This window comes from Osmia bicornis, chromosome 6, assembly GCF_907164935.1.
Source record: "Osmia bicornis bicornis chromosome 6, iOsmBic2.1, whole genome shotgun sequence".
In the NCBI taxonomy this organism is placed as follows: Eukaryota; Metazoa; Arthropoda; class Insecta; order Hymenoptera; family Megachilidae; genus Osmia; species Osmia bicornis.
Genome location: NC_060221.1, coordinates 1,171,926 through 1,193,723, shown reverse-complemented (window position 1 = coordinate 1,193,723; position 21,798 = coordinate 1,171,926). Strand labels below are relative to the sequence as shown.

At 36.9% G+C, this 21,798-nt stretch overlaps 1 protein-coding gene across 3 annotated transcripts in view; it reads right to left on the bottom strand.

Moving 5' to 3' along the window:
• Positions 1-21,798, bottom strand: part of LOC114873506 (zwei Ig domain protein zig-8-like) — a 135,099-nt gene that overhangs the window by 56,514 nt on the left and 56,787 nt on the right. For all 3 annotated transcript variants that reach the window (XM_029181907.2, XM_029181911.2, XM_029181908.2), the window contains exon 3: positions 6,089-6,139. The gene's annotated coding sequence lies outside the window, so the exon portion shown is untranslated. The remainder of the gene's footprint in view (positions 1-6,088; positions 6,140-21,798) is intronic.

The following is a 21,798-nucleotide window of genomic DNA, read 5'->3' as shown; positions in this document are numbered from 1 at the left end:
TGTAATGTAATTTAATTTTTAAGATCTCATCCATATTTACACTGAAAGAGTGTTAATGTATTTTTTATTCAATGAAATATCTTTTTTAACCCCAATTTAGAAAGCAAAATGCATCATTGGCGTAACTAAGATTTTAACTAAGAACTAGAACGCTTTAGTTGTATAATGGTAAGGGACCCACTTTTCCCCCTACCTGCCACTGGACTTCATCCCTTCAACATGATTGATTACAGATAAATAAAATACCCGTTGAATGCTTTTCCCAGCTCTGTATTACCTACATGAAAGTTGCATTAAAATGAGTGCGAATCAATCGAACGATACCGTTTGTTGTTAACACAAAAGATAATTCGATACATCTCTGTATCACAACTGTACAAAGAGATAAACGGTACAAAGCACGAGCAAACGAGTTGGAGCAACGTATTAACGGGGCTAATTTCAATTACACATTTTAATACCGTGAAATCAGACAGAGCGTGATACAATTGGAACTTTTTAATTTCACGTTATTCATTATCTGTCCATTGTAATCATCGTCCTTCGGAAAATTCTTCCATTCGAATTGAAAAAAAAAGAGAGAATAAATAAAAGAGAGATTCGTTTGCGCAACGCTCTCATCTGGATCGTCGAAACGGTAATTCGTACGTCGTGCGGAATAATTGATCAGTCGGTCGACCATTGATTACCATCATATAAACAGGTGGCAGGAATTTCGGTCACGTAGCTGTGCATTTGTATGCGTACGCTTGTAACGTCGCGAATTTCGGCAATAGCTAGACCAGCCAGTGTCGCAGTTAATTACGACAGAAAGGATTCTGCAACGCGTGCTGCCAACCCAGATTTTCTCTTTCCGACCATTCGCCCTCTACCTGACAGCGAACGAATTTTCTATCTGAAACGTGCAATTTCACGCTACTTTGCAAAAAAAAAAAAAAATCTCAAAACCTTTTTAACGCATTGTCAGTCATCTGGGTGATGGTCACCACAGTTATGAATTTAAAAAATAAGGGATGAAAGGATATTTTGTGTATTATCTGAATTATGCTTCCAAGTCAAAATACTCGAGTAGCAATTATAATAATTTCGCACAGAGGAGTAGAAAAGCAAAAAATTGCATCTATTTGTAAATGATTATTTTTAAAAATTTCAATATCTATTTCAATATCGAGGAAAGAAAAGAAAATTCGTAAAGGAATATTGATTCACGATGGGGCTCGATGAATCCTTTGACACTTGAAAGGGGGATGTCCTGCAGGATGTCACTCTTTATACCTGAATCGCCGAGGGAACTCGTTAAACGATTTTTATGGTATCGCTGGCCAGACTTTTGACGTTCGCGTGTAAAGAATCTGACAAGGGGGTTGAATAGAAGCGGGAAGAAACTCGGTTTCGCGAGACTTCTAAAGTCGCGAAACAGTGCTCTTTTTCTTTTTTTTTCCTTTTCTTCCCTCTTTCGACATGTCCTTCGAGACTCTCCTTGTCTTTCTTTGCAAGATAGAAGCATCTTTTTTCCTTTTTGACACCGCAATTTTCCACTTGAAATGCAAGAACGCTTCCCCCTAACGTGGCTTCGACATTTATGATCAAGCAGGGTAATATCCTCCTCTTTAGAAATTTTAAAAATTTTATAGGAATTCTCTAACAGAAAGCGATAAAATTTAAAACAGCCCTCATCCACATTCATAACTTGTAATGGAACAAAGGAAAAAGTACAAAGCACTCTAATTTGTGTTGTGATTTGAAACTTTGATAGCTGAAAACCGACACTTTACAAAGACCTCGTATCACGGTGTAAATGTCGCATGGAATTCAACGATGCTCTCGTAAAAACGTTAATTGCCGTGTATTTCGTGGTCAGAAACCGCGAAAGCTTGACGAGAAGCTTTTTACAAGCTTCTCACCATCAACCGCGTTGAAACGATACAGCGTCGAGAATTATTTATGACGCTGGTAAAAACCTTTCGATACTGACCGTCATGTTTTCTGTTTTGATAAATGGATGGTTAGGAAAATCATAAGGTTGCAAGGTTCCTATGGGAGGAAATTAAATAATTGACAAGAAGTATGAAAAATTGGATCAACGTAATTATTGTCACTCTTTCCGTCGTTAATTGTGTCATCAGAAATTTGAACTTCTCCTAATTATTTGTATTTTGGATTGCATGTGGTATATACTTGAATTTTGTAATATCGAATATATTTACAATATATATAAGGAGAACTGTGTTTTATAAAAAGAGTACTATATTAATCAAAAGTTATTGTAATTCAGTTTGATATATCACTGTAAAGGGAAATATCAATCAACATCAAGTACAGAAAGTTCAGACAGAAATATCTGTTTCAATACTCTTTTATCATCTAAAGTAGACAGCTTGAAATATTTTAAGCCATGTTAATAAAACTACAGTTTCCTTACTTTTTTTATCTAAATACAGGCAAAGCCATTTTAATTAAATTGTGTGTGTCATCTGTTGAACAAATTCAATTCCACCGGTTTATCTACGGACAGTGACCTACATCGTTTTCAGGAATATCTGTCCCCTTCCCTTGTTCCTTTTTCCACTTCCTCCTCTTTGTTAGCTTTCCTCATTATCTTATTGTATCCTCGATAAATGCTCTCGATCATCGACATTAAATAAAAAGTATAAAAATAAAAAATCTTTTGCAATTTATTTACTTATTGTTAGAAGATTAAAAGACGTCAAATTGCACAAATTTAATTTAAATTTGCAGTGATTTATTGATTTATTGATATAGAAATAAAAAGTTGCGTTTGTTTTTCAAAATGCTTTTAGTGTAAAATAAATATTATGCAACACATATCGTATATTAAATTGAAAATATAATGTTTCTGATATTTTCCTTCGATGAAGTAAAATCAATTTACTGAGCCTTCAACTCCGCTACACAACAATTACTTTGAGAAGGTAACAGGATATTCCCCGATATAGGTTCAAAGTAGTAAAAGTCCGTCGATGGGAATATTCTTTTCACGAACCCGAGGGATTAATAGAGTAACTGGGCTACTTCAAAGAAACCCCATATCTTCCTTTGCAAGGTAGCAGAATCGTGTGCTTGTCGATAGCTACGGCGAACTGCTTCCTACCTATTGATTTAACCTGTTTCTTAAAATTAACTTCTCCCAAGGAGAACATTTTTGCCAAAGCTACAAAATATTTGCAAAATTTTCTACCTTGTATAACACGTCAATTCAAAATTGAATTTTTATTCAAGAATACGAATTGAAAATTGTCATTTTGTAATTTATATCATTCACTATTTTAACTCTTTATATATTTACAAATAAATACAAAATCCGTTTAAATTTTCAGTATCACGAGATCGTTTAAAATACAATAATTAACACAGTTCCATTAGTTATGGTTGCCAAAATTATGATCTCGCTAATGCAAATAGCCGGCATCAGATATCGAGTATTAACACGTGTGTTGAAAACGCACTGCGTGCACGTAATTACCGTTTTAAAATTACCGTAAAGTAAAATTTGTTAGAGCTGGTGTTACTCATGTGCGTCTCGTTAACCTTTTCAGTCGTAACAATGGTGCTAATTACTCAATGGAAAAATTAAATTTTTTTCGTGTCTCATTAAATAGAACAATTAAAGTTTCATGTCAAAGATCTTTTTTCTGTTTCATTCCATTTAATTATTAATCACTTCACAGTTGAAAAATTAATTGAACTCATTTCTAGAAATTCTAGCTATTAACTGTTACTGTGAAATAAATTCAATACACATTGTTTATTAGAATTTGCAACGATTTGTTGCAAATGGGAACAGAAATAGCCGTGAAAGAATATCGACAAACATTTCAAGAAAACACTCGATTCTCTTCGCTTTTACGGGGCTCAACGAATGTAAATGTGTCCGCCTCTTTGTATTTATTTTACGGATTTGTTTTCTCGGTGCTGCAGCTTGTTTGTTGATGTTGCGTTGCAGCCTCGTGTTTCCCTTTTTGCTTTTTGTTTTCTTTATACTGGACATCGACGAGTTTATCGGTTTCGTTTTTCTAACGTCTCTATTTGTTTTAAAAAGAATGTTTCATTGGTAAGTATTATTTCTGAATAATCTAATTATTAACTTCATTATTTTATTATTATTAAAATTTGAAAGATTTAGAAACTGACCATGGTTGTGATTGAAATGCCTGTATAAAGATATATTTTTCGACACAGTTTCACAAACGCGTACGTTTCACCTTAATTCGATCCAACACATTCTCAACGATATATCGTTGTTACCCGGTGTTTCGCTATTGTTTCCCCGATTCCGTCACTCTTGATTATCACGAATCTCAAAGTGACAGCCGACTGAAAAATTATCCAATCCTGGATTTCGATGGTTCGTGCTAGAAGCGTGGAAAAATTGGAAATTCAATTTCGAACGTCCCGTCCACTCTTTTTTCTCCTGTTGGCTCGAATCATTTCGACGAGACTCAATTTTTGCTTCGAAAGTTGGCAGACTTTTTCCGGCGATACCGTTCATTCCTTTATTCCCTACGCTTCCGTCTTTCTCTCGTTTCAATTTGTAAAAAAAGAGAGCAAAATTTATTCCTAGGTGATCGTTGCAGGATAGACCAGATAGAGGATGTCGTTAAATACCATTTGTCTTTCGAAATAGAACACGTTTAACGAGTTTTTATTTCGTGAAATTCATGAAATTTTTTACGCAATGAAACAGACGATCAAATGTTAAATAAATTAATATGAAATATCAAAATTATGTTCATAGAATTAAACGAATCGTTTCAAGCAGATGTTTAATTAAAAATATCACCGTGCATATTTTAATCGAGATGATATCCTTTTTATTACGTTACTTTGTAAACTTTAATACGGTATCGTTATTACTCACGAAACTTTTACTTTGTTTTTGGAGCAGGTATAACGAGTTTCCGAAGTTTCTTCTTTAAATTAAAAAAATATCTCTACCGATACTTTGCCAAGCGAAATCTCTACCACGACATACCTTTATTTTATAAATAACAATATTTCTCGTGTGGAATACGCTCGGATTAAAAAAGTTAATTACTCTGATTGTTTGTTGACGTATGCTCTCACTCCGTAGCAAGCGAAACGAGCACAAAACGAAACATTTAAATGAATTAAACACAATTTCTGTCGCATTTGCTTTATCGCGTTTCACGAGTAAAATCAAAACTGGTATTCAATTGGGATTGATTGATAAAAGTTCAGAGAAATTCCTTTGTTTGTTTACATCGTTACCCTATTGCGATATTTTTCTTTCAATAAGTTGGCAAATATATGCAGTTGATTATTGTGAAAACAAAAATAAATGATTGTTTTTAATTGCATGTACGATATGCTTGTTAACGCGTTGATCGCCACGTTGCAAATTGCCATGTCAAGCATATTACAGTACCAGTAATTAAAGATATATTTGTTCATTTTTAAAATTCAAGTTTTTAATTGACTGCCTTACATTGTTAGTATAATAATACTGAAATTTGTACTCCCTTCCATTTCTGTTCGATGTACTGATCACTGGTAATTTACGTAGCAATCAATGTGTTAATTAATAAAAATAAAAATCAGATATTTAAATTGAAAGAAGAAAATTATTGCTATTGTGATTGGTCTAGAGTTTCTCGTTTATTCCGAGCAAAACCCGTTGTAATTTCCAAAGTACTGTCAGGGGTAATTACCGTGTTCCGTCGTCATTTAATTAACATAAACTCGTTCGAGAGATTGCCGACGTTTCTAACGTTTACACCGCTGGGGAAACATTTATTCTCGAGCAGATTAGTGTTACGTCTAAGTGCATCGGGTAACCAGTAATCTAGGATCAGGGAAACTCGTGAAATTCGGTCATGAAGGAAGCCTGATGGAGATGTTCAGGACAAAGTACCGAGCAAATGATGTCTCTTATCACTGTCATGAACATCGATGTAACTAGGAACCTTCTTTTAAAGAAAAATCCCCTAGTTTCCCCAAATTAATCAATAAGAAAATTCTATTATCTCTTAAAATTAAAGAGTAACAGTTCAATTAAAGTAATTGCACTTCTCAATAAATGAAACAAATGAAATGAATAAAGACTCACCACGTGTACAGGAAGCAATCCTTCTCCTCTGATATGCGTGTTAAAGGTATCCTGAAACACAGATAAATTATCGTACCACTTGATAAATATTTATCGCGTCAAAACTCGAGCTTTCGCGTCCGAATCCCGTGATTCAATAAATTGATATATGAAAAGAAGGAAAGGTATTAAAATAAAGAAAACACAATTGAGCCGGTAAAAAGATGTTCCTTAACCAATTCAACGACCTTTTCTTTACATCCAGCCTCTATATCCATAAAAAACAGCCGAGAATTCATACATGTACGCCGATGTACCCTGGATAAATCCGTGAACTCGGTGAAAGTCCAGAAGAACGTAGACCGTGGCCAGGGTAAATTTACGAGGCAGATACGCGATACGCCACATGTAACCTAGTGCTATTTTCTCATCTAGAGAACACACGGATTCTGGGGATTCGGTATGCGGGACTTCTCGTCACTTCCAGAGGCAAGAACACCCTCCCTCACTTTCCACCCCCTGCGGTGTAGCATTCGCGTGGCATGCGTGCTCGCGTAGTATACTTGGAACGCATCAGATAACGTTGACCTAAAAAACTATGCAACCACCCATAGATCGTTATTATCTCCGGAGAGGGTTGGGAAAAGGGACGACAACGGAAAACATGATGCATTTGTCCTGTTCTTTCTGGACACGAGAAGTTGAATTACCAACCATCTAACTTTCCAGAATATTATATTATTGCTATTCAAACACAATAATTCTTTGCGATATAATGGAATTAAAAATGTATAACTTTCTTAATACTTGAATGTTGTAATTAAAATCATCGTCAACGTCAATTTCACCATCTCATTTCTTATACCACACGTTCCCCGAAAAGCTCCCAAATCAACCTCCTTGAAAACGCACGTCCCATGATGTACGCCGTGCAACATGACACAGTGTATTTGAATTTCATGCATAGAAATATAAAACACGGTCGCGAAGAAGTTGCAGCGACAGCGAATATTTTACAACGAGGAACCCGCGACGACGGGTTAAAAATCGAGGGGAAAAACCACGTTACCAAGATAAAAGGAGACGTTGACGGAGGGTAAAGGCTGGAGGAGATCCATTCGATTTCTTCAGAGTCATTTAGTAAATACGCTTTCGAGCTTTACATTGTCCTCGATCGAAAGGGGTCGAATCGGACTGGCCACTTTATTCAATGAATTTTCTGTTTCTCATTGTTCATGCACGTAAGTTTCATCCTTTCGTCTACTATTGTCTTTTCGAGAATCCCTTTTACGCGGGCTACTTTTACTCGACTATCAGTATAAATTAAATGAAATAAAATATTTATAAAATTTTTAAATAAAAATATTTAGAAATACAAATGTTCTTCTGAATTTCTACGTCTCGCATATTCATTGACAAACAGCGACAGGACGTTTCGAACGAACGCGCATAAATAATGCAAAGGTTTTTAGGTTTCCGTTCGTCGAGACGGGAAGATGAAAAGAGAAAAGGCTTCGAATTGCGAGACCTGTTGGCGGGATATATCGATCGAGGTTCGAAGCAACGAGTGTATCTGATGAATCTGCCTCGCACTTCCTACCGGTATTTCCGTTGCGTTTGTTCGCATCAACGCGGCGGTATAAGAATTGTTCTCGTCAAGGATGCTCTAGGTTAGATGGCAGATAGAGAAACGTAGGAAAGGTTCGTTGGTTTGATGCCAAGCGTACGAGCGATCACGTACGCGTACCAGCGACACGATGACACTCGCCTCCGTGGAAATCCCTCGAGTGGAACACTCTTTACGCCTAGAAAGCTTTCCCTCGAATCGATAGATTTCTCGCCGGGTTCCTATTCCTGGATAAACTACGATAGTTTCTTCTCTACCTTGAAGAACCTGCTCTTCTATCGGATAATTTGCACGAGATACCGTGCGAATTGAGTTTCACCCATCTTTTTCTTTAAACGAAATATCTCTTGTAAGTAAAAAAGATGATGTGTAGTCTTTTTGAAATAAACGTAGACATTTGTCAGACGGGATGAGCATTTAAAAAAATTAACCCTTCTGTTAATCCTGTTTCCTCTGTCAAAACTACCCCATTTCAACGATAAAAGTTATGGTCTCTATACTTTATGGTTTCGAGAAGAGTTTCCTTCTACAGACACCACAGATTCATGGTTTCTTTTTTCTTCAAATCTTTTCTCAATACTTTAAAGCAGGCACGTTTCGGATCTTCGTTTTAAGCTGCTTGAAAAATTCTTCGCGCTTCTCGCGTTCCAACACGTCTCAATCGTTCTTCAAGCAAGTTCCCATTGCCACGTTTCGACCACTTCTCACTTTTAAATAGCAATTTACCCTCCAATTAATCTCTCAAACCATTTGCCTTGTTAAAGGCTCAATTGAATTATTGAATCTGATATTGGAAAAGGATTTAAATGAATATTAAGATTCAAGTATCATTGTTGTAGATGGAAAGTTCAATATTCAAGCTCTAATATGATAAAGTCGAACAAAATTTGCATTTCAAATTTAAATTTCAAAACATGTATTCTACACTAATATAATTATTAAATCAGCCTTCTGTTACTTCCGGCAATCGATTACAATGTGAAAAATAGCCTGAGAAATATGGTTGCCTTTAACGAGTCCAAGAAGGGTACAAAGGAAATCCTCTTGATTGCAAACTCAGCCTGCAATCGCATGTAGCATTACATTTCAGCTTCTCCCATTTCGTTCCCTTGGCCTCTAATGGAAGTGATTGTTCTGTCCCTCGTAAAAAACTAGCACAGATAAAACAATTCTTTCAAATTCCCTATCTCTAGATGCTTTTAAAACGTGCCCCTCGTTTCTCAATCAAAGGATTGGTACTTCTAACGAAGAGATGGTACTTTTAATCCTCTTTTTAACCAGTACCAGGTTACTCATTAAAAGAATTAAAGTATCATAGAAAAAAATAGACCAAATTTTTGTTAAAAATGAACTGATCTGAATTGTTCGTGTAGCAATCAAATTGTTAAATGGATAAGATTATGAAATCCTTTTAAAATCGCTTTGTTTCCGTTTAATGTCTATCCATGATTTCATTAATGGAATTAAGTCACGAATACGGTAACACTTTTTCCCGTGTATTCGCAGAGCTTCAGGAAACGTGGTTCAATTCGTCGAAACGAAATTTCATGGCAATAGACACGGAAGTGCTGGTCACGATGGCTGTTCGTTGGCTCAACTAATTCGGCCATGTAAATACAATATTGGCTGGTCGCCTCAGCCCTAGGGATTCGAAGCAGCCATTACACGAATCGACCCATTTTCCTGTCTCTGTCTTGGAACGAATACGATTCGTTGATAATACCCGATAATATGATTGGTAATAATATTGAAAGAAAAAATTGCCCTTCTTTTATTCGCAATTTGCTTTTCTATGGACTATTATTTCCTACTCTTATTTCATTAATTACTTGCATTATTTGCAAAATTTGTGAAATGATATCTGTTAGGGTTTCCTCCCCTATACTGTAAATTATATCGAAACGATGTTGCTTTATTAGGATAATGGAAATAACGTCATAAATTCGTGGCTTAAATATGATGAATATTTGTTGGTGCCGAATTTCTCGCGACCCTTAACATATCACCCTCGACTGCCCCAGGAAACAGAACGTTAATTTGATTTTCCTTCCAAATGGATCAATTATGCTTGCTGTCGCAATCGAAATTTGATTCGGATGAACTTGCAAGCTGTGCACCTGTTTCAATTCGATAGTTAGCTCCGATCGTTGGCGCAACTAATTTAAGCATGTAAATAGGATATCGGTCCGTCTCCCGAACCACAGGGGTGCGGTGAACTTCTCGACCAACACGATCCGTTTCTGATCTCCGTCTTCCTCTTGGAGAATCTTCAATAACGCGAATGCTATCGGTTTATTGGCTGGAATGTCATAAATATTTGCTTCGCAGATATGGTCTAATTTATGTAGCAAATTAACTCGGTTAATTTATAGCGTAAATGATATTTGTGTCTGTAATTCAAAGCGCTTTTGTTCATTTGCATAAAGGATTTTAAAATATGACTATTACACTCGCGATAAAATTAGGCTTCCCTAGAGAATATGACGATATCAAAAATTTTAATTTCGATTTTGGTAGCATTAAAAATAATTTAGAAAGCGAAAAGAAAGCTCTTCTTAGAGCGAAGAAGAAACAAACGAACGAGTTGAATGTTTTCCTCGGTTTGAAGGCGCAGAGATTTCACAGGTTGGTTCAAAGGAAACACGTAAATCCGAAGACACAAATGACTCGTCCCAAAGTGACTTTATTCTCTCAGCTTGGCCTCCATTCTTTCTTCAAGCCAATCGTGTGACGAGCGAACAGCGAAAATCCTCGTACAAGTTCCTCCTGGTGACATTTTTATTCCCTTTTTCCCCCCTCTTTCGGTGCACATCCGAATGAAACAAAGCCCGAGTTCTTCGCACCGCTTGATTTTCCAGCGCGTAAACACGAGAGAACCGAGAGATCTTCGGCCCAGACGCTGTTCCATGGCGTATTTCGAGATTAAGAGCTTTCACCTTGATAGAAGAGTTGGTTGGAAAGCCGTGGAACGAGATACGAGGTGCGAATAGGGGCAGCATTGAAGGGAGGCCACGAAGAATAGAAGGGAAATGAATGTTAAGGGTTGTAGGGTGTATAGGGGAACGAAGCGACGGGGTTTCGAGAGGGACTCATTGAATCCTTCTCGATGCTTCAGTTCAAGATGAGTAAGTAGCTTTAGAAGGCTTAGACACGTCGATGGAATCAAATATTTTGTTGAAAAATGATTTTAGGATCTGACGTTTACTGCGACTGTGTAAATTTACAGAGTTAAGTACAGAGTCGAAATTTTATTGAAAATTATCTTTTTCTACCCTTAAAAATCAGAAACTCAACACGATCAAAATATTATTTCTTTACTAATAATGTCAGCAAGCAGAAATCTTGAAATTTGAAAATTAACTATTTCTTTTTTAAAATATGGAAATTTTAAGAAAATGAATATTTCTTGATCTAGAGGATCGATTTTAACGATTGCCAATATTTCAATGAAATTTTTCATTCATCGGGATAAGAATGGATCCTCAGTTCACGTCGAATAGAAATAAGTAGAACAGGGAACACGGTCGGTGTACAAAAGGGACTAATAGCTAACACGAGCCGGTAGCTTCCTTCATCCATGAAGGGTTGTTTTAAAGAAGCTTTCAGCTTTATTAATACCAGTGCTAATTTGCACTGTCTAGCTGTGTCTCTTTTACAACGCTCGTCTGTCACCGTTCAACAACTTCTGGCACACCCTGCCCAGTCTTGCCTTACGAGAAAATTGTACAACCTCTTTTCCGACGGTGTTCACTTCACTTCCTGTGTTCACTGGTTTTAATTAGACCCGCTGTGAAACGTTTCTGTTTGCTGTACCATACGTTTCAGAGAACTTTGTTACATCATAGGATTACACGATTGTAAATCAAGAGTGCTGTTCGTTGAAGTCAATCGTATGACTACATTAAAATAATGTAACAATAACTTTAAATTATATTCTTACAATTAAACGTGCACATAGTCATTTTACAACTACTTTATATTAAGAAATGTACATTTTCAAATTCACATTTGGTATGCGATAAGAGATACTCGATTATAGGGGAAGATTACTATCTTTTATACACGTGGCAAATTCATATGCCCATAATATTTTAAACAATTGTGAGAATGCGGAAGAGATCTATACATATATTATACATTAAGCTTTACTGAGAAGCTACGTGCCAGGAAAGTTTAAGCGCACCCTAGGGACCCAATGTGTTTTCTGTCTTCTGGAGAAATTTTCGAACGAAAACGAACGAATTTCAGATTACTTTTTAGAACTTTCTTAAAAGATCAGAAGTAAATTTATGTTACAGAAAGGGGTGAAAAATATCCATTGTTCCACTAATAGCAGCGATGATTTATTAAATACTTAATGCACCTTTCAAATATTTTTAAACTACCCTTTTTCCACTGACCTTACTATGGGTAATAGAGAAGGTTAAGATTCTAAGACCCACCTTCATCGTTTCTTCTTACCGTTTAAGAGGAACTTAAAGTTCAATTTACCGTCGAATGAGAAACGCCGATTTCGCGTAGTTTCGTTTAATTGCTCTTTAAATTTTATGCCCCCCCCGTTGAATCTCGTCTTCATTTATATGGGCCTTAGATGTGCGTAACAGGAAATGATGCACTCTACGTGGTCTGGTTAATTAAAGGACATCGGAACAAATATAAAGTTGTATTAACGTACTGGAACATGGTTGCGGAAATAATGGGCAAAAGTTTAATCCCTAGCACCTTAGACGGGACTTACAGTCATCATTTAGTCCGAAACTATAATACTATGCTGGCCAAAAATAGCCATTATTTAGAAAAGTAATTATGGCTGTATCACTATTTTACTTAGCCTACATTTTATAAGTGATCTTTCCTATTGATAGCAGCATGAAATCGCAGTGCAAATACAAAGGGACTGAAGGAAGATTTGATGAAGGAATCATTGAATCGTGAATTTTCATCAGGTCACGTCTTTTATACGAATTCGGCTTGGTTCCATAAAACAAGGCTGTCAGATTAAAAATCGTTCATGGCCGCACGATCCTTTTGCCTAGATGCTAAGATACGTGAAATTGTAACGTAAACTTTTAGCTGGAGAATTCTTTGTACTACGATCAATCATTCCTTGATACGTTTCATTACATTTCATTTGCTATTTCTTGAGAAAAGTAAAAATAAAATTCTCCAATAAAAATCATTAGACTATACCCTTGAATAAATTACGAAATCTGAAGAAGGATTAAGAACTAAAACATTCTTTAAGCGAGCACTGTTTCACCGCACTGTAAACAGTTCTCAATCTGTACAAAACTAGTTATTTATATAATTTTTCAACTTATAATTGGAGAAGTTCTGAAGTCCGAGAAAAAAGAAAAAAGCCTTGAAATTACTTCTCGTTGTTCAATAACAATTGAGATGCTTTAAAGCGAGAAGCACGCCCAAAGTTGGATCTGAAATTGGGAGCGTAGAGTGGTTTCTCAAATTAAGGATTCGTGGCAGGCTCGTGTGGGGTGCATTTAAAATTTAGGAAACCAACGGAAACATCTTTTTATCCAACCACCCCTGTTTATAGCAGTTAAACTTTCTATTAGAAAGAATATTTCTTATATAAATTCTACGGAAGTCACAAAAGAACAGTAACAGTTCTCCGCGCAAGTAGTACGACCAGCGATATCTCAGACATCCGACAGTATCCAACAACGCAGGAGTAGAGATATCCTTTTCTTGGCGATTTCAGGCGTGCCATCGTGAATATTTCGATCCTTTAACGCGTATTCGTTGAATCAACGATGATATCGAAAGGTAAAACTACAAAATTGACAACGTTTTCAGGGCCAACGCGATCGTAGGGCCATATGGTGGATATCGTGATGGAACAGGAACGAAATGCGTTCGAGCGTGCTGGGTGCCGATCCCGGCGATACAGAAAGAGGGTGTAGATAGAGAAAGGGAAAAGATAAAGTTGCCGAAGGGATGAGGCAAGAAAAAAGATATAGCCATAAACATACCGTGCTCCAAAATACTGGTTCGACCTGAGTACGCTATTTACATAGAAGTGTATGCCCGTGTCTGTGGCTGATATAACCGATGGATCTCTTAGAAAACTCTATTTTCACGTACACCGTGTTAATGTTCCATTCCGTGGGGCGAAATATTGAGCCTTGATGTACCGTGACGCGTGATGCATAAAATGATGGATTGAGCGATGCGTCGCTTTGAGAAGCTAAGAGTTATTGTGCGTTCAGCAAACGTGAAAGAAGAGTTTCGGTTTTGTTTGACGGCGAGATAGGGAACGATGTTTCAGAAGACTGTGTACCGACGCGACGTAAGAAACGATTGATTTGATTGCGATTGTTCGAAGTTTTTGATGATCAATTATCGGAAAAATAAAAGTATCAATCTATATATTCTGAAAAACCAGGAATCGAGGAAATATCAGTAGATGTTTGAAAACTCGTTGCACAGAAAAATAACCATTATCGGCTAGTAAGTAAATGCATAATAGCAACGACAGCAAACACGGGGGTCACACGCGATATCGAGGTGTTAAGTAAGTTTCAACATGGAATGTATGAATACGAAAAGTTGCAACTAAGCAAACAGGCGTGGAAAGAGGAGTCCACGTGTGCGACGACTTCGGAGAAGGTTTCAAAGTGTCCCCCTTTTATAACCAACGGTAACCAGCAGCGTTATACGTGCGTCGTTAAAGCGTAATGCGGCACATAGCGAGTTCTCCCTTCCTGCTAGTTCGAGCCGTCGTACCTCGTAACTGGAGAACGTGCTTGTATATCTACCCCGGCCCATCCCGATCCCTGATCTTTCCTCTTTTCTACTTATATCTCAGCCCATATCGAGGCATTCCCACCTCGACTTCCGGACTTTCGATGCCCTACCGCGAATAGATGCGGTTCAACATCCCATTGCGAAGCGTGAACGCTCGTGAATATTGGAATATACTGTGTATACAAGTGAAGGCTGGAGGGATATTCACGGAGCATAAGATGCTTCGCGAGCTTTTTAAAATTTCTAACGCTTGGAAAAGTACCTATACAAATACACTTTAAAACATTTTATTGGAATTGTACATTTTCATATCTCCTTGTCTCTCCCCAAGATATCTTCTTAACTAATGAATTTTCGACCTAAATACTTTAATACTTTTTTGTAGAGATCAAGAAATGCTTCGATTAGCATATCCGGGATTGAAATAGGTAGCACTGATACTGTTCAAAAGCGGAAGCCCTACTATTTTATTTCTTTATTTCAACTATGCAACGCCATAGGGTATCGTGTTACACGAAGCAAATAAAAGCTTTAAAAAAAAAAAGAAACACGAAAAATGCACATTCGTGCCTTGTACTGACACTGTTTCATTCGTGTTAGGTTGATTGCTTTTTTGAGCTGTGAATCCTTTTTATTTTTTTCTGATTTGTGAATTATTATAAGGATCATATACATTACGGATTATTGTGAAATATCTATCGTGTCATTCATTTCCAATTTCGCTTCAGTGATGATTGCAAAATTCTGTTGAATAGCGATTAATTACTCTTTAAAAATCAGAGGAGTTTTGAAATTCGTATAAAATTAACGGCAGGTATGCAAACCCCTTGAAAATAAATTGCGTTGGTTCTGTCATTGAATGTGATGTCGTTTCAAAGTGGTTGCTGATATTCAACTCTCCGTACATGATTCCATTCGCGTCGAGAACACAAAGGTCAAAATCGTGCAACCAGTGAGGCGAAAAAAAGCTCCGCATATTTCGGATTCCATCCATTTTATACAGTCCTGCGGCACCACGTCGAATATAATGCTTGTTGGCTAATGTACTTTCACGAAATATCAGAATTTGTGAACGAAAATGTGTTATGTTTCTTTGGAAAAATGTTGAAAGAAAAATTCTGAAACTAACGAGATTTTTTCAATAATTCTCTTCGCCTCTCGTTTTTATAAAAAGCCAATTTCTGCTCCCTTTCAAGTCTTATCGTTCATGAAATTTAAAGTTTCCAAAACTGTGCTACACTTCAACTGATTAAAAGTGGTATGCAAGCAGCGAAGCACGGTGGCTCGTGTTTCTGTACATTGTGGAAGAGCGTTTCAAAGAGTAAAACAAATTTTTAATTTGGTGAAAAATTTGCGTATGAAGTTTTTTAATACCTCTGCGCGTAAAAGAGAAATTACAAAATGTAGATGAACTTTGAGGACCGAATTTAAATTTGTATCTCGACATATACGATGTAACGAAACTAAGAGGTTTAACAAAATAATGATTCTACTAATATATTATTGTACCACTCCTTTATACACCACGAACGTTGACCCTCTTTTCTAACACGAGATCTCTGTTATCTTTGCAAGGCTAAAAATACCATGATCCAGTATAAGTCATTAAGAATTTTATTACAGAAGACACGGAAGACACGGAAGACAATATCCGGCGTTCGTGATAGAGGCTGGCAGGTTCGATCACAAACACAGTATCTGAAAGGTGCCACTCCGGATGAGGCTGGCTTTATCGCTCGATAACGGCTTCAGGTAAGAGCACTGTGGATCTCCTTGTCGGTACTTGTATGCATACGAGGAGCCACCTACCTATGTTTTATGGGGCATAGAGGGAAGAGGCTCGATATAAGCGTGGATGTTCCCGAGATCGGACCACCATTCTCGTTCGACCTGGTTCCATGCTTCCGGGGATCATTCGTTTTTCCTTTTTCTCTATCCCGTCTACCGAACTTTCGTATGCTGACGATGACGCTTGAATTTATGAGATTGCATCCTGTACGAAAGGACGTCAGTCGCGTCTTACCGGTCAAATTGAAATTCTCATGAATCCGTGTGTATTTTGCATAATACGGTGGCATTTTCAAGCCGTCCATAAATTCGCGACCATAGGACGGGGGGAGTGATCGATCTCGAACTAATAGAACCGCATCTGCTGGGAACTTTAATTGCTTTGCTCCTCGGAAATTAGCATACTGCGGAAAGTATTGGCCTCTCTGGCGATTCAACGCAAAGCTTATAATACGAGCCAGAAGAAATTGCCACGTTGGTAAAAACTTTTCTGATCGATAATCTTCTACCCTTAATTAACCGTGGAACGGAGAATCGGTATTGATTGTAGTGTTAATTGCTGTTTGGTGAGTTTTGTTTTATAACTGAGGAAGAAACGACCCGAGGTAAAGTGGCAATTAAATCTCGCTTAGGTGTACACTACCTAGCAGAGTAGCCTTTCACTGAGGAAATTACGATGTAAGGGGGAGGAATCCCATTCGTCTCAATAAACAAGCTTTCAAATGATTCTAAATTTTTTAATATTCTCTGTTTTCTTAGCAGATTGATCTTTTGGAATATGTTATAAGAAAAAGTATTAGAGTAAATGTTTTAGAAAATTCAACAATTTTCTCCACGTATTTTTCCACACAGAAAGGGTCGTACGTGTCGCGAGTTTGGCAATTTTCTCCGGTAGTCATATATAAAGCCACAACAAGTTGACAAGATGAGTTATAGCAGTTGATCGGGATCGAATCGATCGTCGTAGCAAGGAGGGTTTATTGAAATGCCATCACGAATAGAGCGTGGAGAAGACTTGGGTCCAGAATTCCAATTTCGATCACCAGCGACGTTCTTCTTCACGATTATGACCAAAGCCTAATTACGCCGTCGTCAGAGAATTCTTTCGTCGGTCGAAATCAAATGCGGACCGTAGTTAATTGCCCCAAAATAGAAAGAAAGCCAGCGTAATTGCGTTTTTATCCGTTCGCTTTCTGGAGAATGACATTTCATCGCGAACCTTTTATTTCTACTATTCTTTCATTGAATCTAAGGGCTCTGCTAAAGACAGTTCCAGGGATTAAATTAAAAATCTTCATTTGGTGACATAGAAGTTGATAAAACTGCTATAAAGTCGGTCATTTCATGTGCCAGCAATTAATAATTTCATGTTCTTATTATAAAATTATGTTAGAGAAAGAATTTTGTACTGAAATATATATTTTAATAACTTTGCATCGAAGAAGATATTTAGCTATCTCGTTTCTTATGGACCACCCACTATGCACAAAGGTGTTAATGGAAGGTTGCAACAGCTTCAGTTGTATTTTCAAGACATTGAATAACAGGGGACTGTGTACTTCTGAAATTGAAGGAAACGATAACCGTTCTACGAACGAACGTTGAGCAAACCCTGTACGCTCGTAGGAGCGAGGAAGACAGAAAATTACAAGACGAGTTTGCATTTTAACCGATTATCCTCGCCATCGCCGCTCCTTGAAAACGTAAGCTGTGTACTCTCGAAATTGATCGAAGTTACGACCGATTCTACTGATCCTATGTAAAGTGTCAACGTTTCCTAGGATTATTCTACAAGAGATGGTTCCTCTGTTTAACGTTTGGTTGGAGAAGTCGAGTATGCGTTGATTTAGTGTACCCGCAATTAGTACATTAACTATCTAAGGATCTTAATTTTTTCATTCATTTTCAATTCTGGGTATCTTCAGAATTTTCCGCAAACAGAAAGATAAATTTTTCGAAATGAAATCAATTTCAGAAAATATAAAAATTAATGAATTAAATTAGGTTTAATTAAAATATCAAAGTTCAGAAATTAGCAAAGTATTGAAACGATACCGTGACAGAAGCTCGCGTTACGCTCTTTATACAAATGAGAAACGTAAACTGTTTCGCGTGAAAGCATCCCTTTGTACGGGGCTTGATGGATAATTAGATCCGAGTCCCGCGACTCCACTTCGTTCTATAGATAAATAAACGTGCTCGCAGACCACGGGCGATCTCAGGTGGGAATGCTACAACTAGACACGCCTAGCAGAATGTGGAATACGTCGTGCTGAGCGGAAATAATAGATAGATTAACCCGGGACAAGGCTAAAGTTACTGTATCCAGCTAAACACCATCAACCATTCTGAACAAGAACACCAGCACGTTCTCGTGGAATAGAAACGCGTAACCAGCAAAATAATGCTTGAAATTAATTCATACGTGAAATCTTAAAATTTCCTTTTCGTTGTGTTATTAAAATGAAATTTAGCTTTAATTAGAAGATTAAAAATACGGTATGATTATTTTAATGATAGTTTACCCTTGATGTATATTTTCGACTATTATAATAATAGGTGCATTCTGAATAATGCAACTCTGCACTTACTCTACTAACTCTTTACTCCGAATTCTGTACCGCACTATCTCTCTCTCTGAACTCTAACTCACTCTGAACTCTGACTTTAAACTGCTTCCAGTTCTATTCGTTCTCGCAATGTACCTTGCCACCTGCATCCGCATTTTCGTTCTCGTAAACCATACACTAATTTCTAGAGGACCGTCAGTCACGATTCTCCTATTGTTATTAAGGTATTTTTAGGTTGATAAAAAATTAAGGCGCTTTTTACTTTTAAATAGATAGCAAAGAATTTCGATCCATATCAAAATTTTTGTTACAGGAATAAAAAAAATCTTTAAAATATAGTATAATCAGCCAAAAAAGATAAATTTGGATAGATGTCATACTACACAGTGGTCGAAAACCTTGGGTCAGAACTAAACCAGTGTTGGCTGGCCAGAAGTTGAAGTGTACATGGATGAAAAATTTTGGCTAAGACCTAGATTCGACCTAGAAAATGTCAGAACAGACTTTTTCTACTTAGGATAATCATTTTATCGAAGTAATGCAGAGGTAGAAAGCCTGTATCTAGGAGGACCACGTTACTAGAGGAATACAGTGGTTGGGGGTTCTTATTTAGAAGCACCACCTTATCGAAGAGATGCAGGAGTAGAAAGTCTCCGTCTAGAATAACCATTTTTCCAAAGGGATTCAGAGGTAGAAAGTCGTTTTCTAAAAGGAGCATTATATAAGGAACTCGTAGGTAGAATACACCTACTTACATTCTCCGAGAGTGCTACATTATAAAATGCATAAATACTATTATCTCATGAGTTAGGAAAAATTAAGAATGAAGTAGAGTAATCCTATTTTCAATATCCTTTTAATTATAGCACACTTAATTTATTATTTCAATTAAGTTATACATTGATTAATAACCATCAAAAGGTTTATTGATCGGTTTTCTATCTTTATCACTAGTTACTTTATTCAAAATATGGCATTATTCCGATAATTATAAGGAGCATTTAGTAAATATAATATCATCGAATTCATATCACGATCATAACGCATAATTATAACTATGGCATTTCCACTCGAAATCATATGCACCATATGATTACATTTATCTATGCATAAAGGAAAATAAAATGATATCCACCCTATCGAGAGAGATATTCCCAAATGAACTAATTTCCTATTTGCAAATAACATGTACGCTTCAAGCTATAATTTAAATCATTATTACCTTCAATCAATTTTCACCAAATCGTCATAAAGATTTAATTTCCTAATAAAATTTCTAATTTTCCTCTGAATATGAGAAAAAAATCTCTATTCCCTGTTGAATTATTTATTCTATTTTTCCATGAATATACAAATGAAGATATCGAAGTGTAAGCGTTCAATAGGGTAGCGCACTGGGTGCAATTTTCGGCGAATCAGGGAGCGAGAAAACAACAAAAAAAGGATTCAGAATGGATAAGTAGGTGCTCGAAACGTCCGTCGAGTGAACAGGCTCTTTGTGAGGCTGTCTCTCGCCCAGCATTTCCGCTGACAGAAGGTTGCAAGGATTAATCATTTCCCTGGAGGGTCTCTAGCGCGACGTGCGCACAGTAACTCGGTTAACGTCGCGTTCCCGTGAAAAATTGGAACACAGTCCGAACCATGCACAACGTGCGAAGAATTGGATCATTATAATTTCACGAACAGGAAAATCCGTGGATCGTGTAATTAATTTTTATCCGCGGACGTTCGGCTTCCACGCAAAGCACATTGTCATCCGCGGCTTCCTTAGTAATTGGCATTACGCCAACTGTGCTAAGCTGTCACGTTCATTCCTCCTCTCCCCCCACTCAGAAATTTTATTCGTTCTTGGCTTAAAACGATCCGCTTGAAAATACGGAATTTTCATTAAAAGCGTAGAATAGTCGCAAAGTTTTTATTAAACTGGACGTAAAGTTGTCAGTTAACTGAGTATGAAATTTTAATACGTTGATTATCCTGGGGATCACTAATGACCCTATATGATTATGGAGATTATTTTAAAAAATTGTTGTAGATGTATATAAGCAAATATGACTGATAAATTAATTTTGTGACTTAAAAGCAATAGAACGTAATACAGCAAGATACCTCTTTCTTTAAAATAAAATTATTACATGAAAGCAACGTATGCAAATACTTTTTTAACCCATTGTACATGTTGCTTACAAACGTGTCTTTTTGTCTACAGCTTTTGTGTTTCTTAAAATTGAATTTATTTAGAGTAGAGTCAGTGATAACGCGTCAAGCACGACCGCCCGCTCGACGAAAATATTTTCTAGCAACACGAAGGAACATGTAAACCGCGAAGTAACGCTCGCACGAAAGAGTCGAGCGAGTAATTAATTCTGCAGCGTTTAACTTAATTTATCCCTTTAATGCTGGCAGACGGTTGCGTCGGAAAATTTAGCCGAGAACTCGTGCTTTCAGCTTAATCGTCGCGCGGATTCCGCTGTTACGCTCACACCGGATAGCAATTGCGATTACCAGTATGGCGAATACCCCTAAATTTTTCGACATTTCTTTGCATCATCAATTACTTTCATGTGAAAAAAAAAAAAAAAAAATGAGAAACAGAGATTTTAATAATGACAGTCCAGAATTGATGATTTCGATTTGGAAATTTTTATTGAAACACTGAATGTTTATCGTTTTTGAAAATTCAATTTTCTGTCCGTGTTCCAACAGCGAGAATGGGAAAATTGTAATCGATGAATGATATTTTGCAATTCGTACGTTTACATTGTACACGCTGTAGTTTCTCCGTTGGATTTATTGGGCGGTAGTTGAAATAAAGCGATCAACGTGATTGCAGTTTGTAGTATCATATGTTTGATTCGTCAGTATTTCGCTGTTTTGTATCAGAAACATGTAGAACAGAGGTGATTATTTTCGATGACAAACTGTTGCATGTTCTTTAGAGAAACAATGATACTGTGAATAAAAAGGGAGGAAGCAACAGA